The 1,559-nt window shown below is 42.1% G+C and overlaps 1 non-coding gene across 1 annotated transcript; it reads left to right on the top strand.

Moving 5' to 3' along the window:
* Nucleotides 1-641: 641 nt before the first annotated feature.
* Nucleotides 642-748, top strand: LOC140811006 (small nucleolar RNA R71). Its single transcript, XR_012113400.1, has one exon. It is a non-coding gene; the product is annotated as a small nucleolar RNA R71 (small nucleolar RNA).
* Nucleotides 749-1,559: the final 811 nt, after the last annotated feature.

Genomic DNA, 1,559 nt, shown 5'->3' with positions numbered 1-1,559 from the left:
TCTAACCCCTTTATGGATGCATTTGATTCTGAAATCTCGTCTCTGTTGCAGAAATAAATTTAGTCATCATTTGCTCTAAATTGAACTTCTCCTCCCGAGGCGGTTCTAGCTTGAATCCTTGGTGCATCCCATATGGTGGACCTCTTTGTTGGCGATTTTGGTTTTTTTGACCTCCCCATGAAAAGTTTGGGTGATTCCTCCATCCCGGATTATATGTGTTTGAATAAGGGTCATTTCTAGGACGGTTCTGGAATCCCACTTGTTTTACCGGTACTCCCTCAGGCACATAGAATGGATTGCCATCTTGGCAATCCTGCACATCATGCTCACCCCCACACTTATCACAGAAAATTTCTTGCAGACGCATAGCCGACCCACTCATGCTCATTTTATCAATCTTTTTATTCAACGCCTCTAACTGTGCTGAAACCGCCGCCAGATCATTAACTTGATTAACTCCAGCACCTCGTCTCTGTCTATCAGACTGAGGATGATAGCTACTAGCAGCCATCTCCTCCAATAACTCATATCCTTCCTCCGCCGTCTTTCTCAGTAGGTTACCACAGGCAGCAGCATCTATCATAGTACGGTTAGGAGTAAGCAGATCGTAGTAGAAAGTTTGAACAACTAACCCAAGAGGCAGCTCATGGTGTGGACATCTCCTCAACAAGTCCTTGTAGCGCTCCCATGCCTCGTAAAGTGACTCTTGCTCATATTGGGCAAAAGTAGTAATGTCGGCTCTAAGCTTCATAGTCTTCGACGGAGGAAAGTACTTGATTAGGAATGCCTTTGCCATATCCTCCCATTTAGTAATAGACCCTACAGGCAAACAGTTTAACCACGACTTAGCTTTATCTCTCAGTGAAAATGGAAATAAACGCAAACGAACAGCATCATCAGACACGCAATTAAACTTAAAAGTATCACAAATATCAAGAAAGTCAGCTATATGAGAGTTAGGGTCGTCAAGTGCACTTCCCCCAAATTGGACAGTGTTCTGAATCATCTGAATGATAGCTGGCTTGATCTCAAACTGATTGACTCGGATGACTGGTCTAACGATGCTTGGACGTGCTCCATCAAGAGACGGCTGTGCATAATCCAACATCGGTATACGCCTTGGCTCCTCTCTTTGTTGATCGCCTTCCATTCTTTCCTTCGCTCTTTGCTGCTGTAGTCGACGTCTAGCTGTGCGTTCGATCTCGGGGTCAAAAGGCTCAATCTTACACTCGAGTGATCTTCGCATGCACCACAAGAAAAATCTGAAACACAATGAGAGTATCAAATAACAATAAAATAAATAATACTAAAGAATTTAAATGAAAAATAAAAATTTGTGAATCAACAGTCCCCGGCAACGGCGCCAAAAACTTGATCGAGCAAAACTTGCACAATGAATAGTCCCAAAATTTATTTTATAAATGAAAGCTCGATTTAAATATCGCAAGTGCACGATAGTCAAGTTATAATAAACGTAAGTGAATACGAGTATCGATCCACAAGGACTGCGTCACACTCTTTTTATTTTCAAGTAAAATTTCTTTAGCGACGATAGAATG

This window comes from Primulina eburnea, chromosome 13 (genome assembly GCF_022965805.1).
Source record: "Primulina eburnea isolate SZY01 chromosome 13, ASM2296580v1, whole genome shotgun sequence".
NCBI classification, from domain to species: domain Eukaryota; kingdom Viridiplantae; phylum Streptophyta; class Magnoliopsida; order Lamiales; family Gesneriaceae; genus Primulina; species Primulina eburnea.
This window is presented reverse-complemented; position numbering and strand designations above follow the sequence as displayed.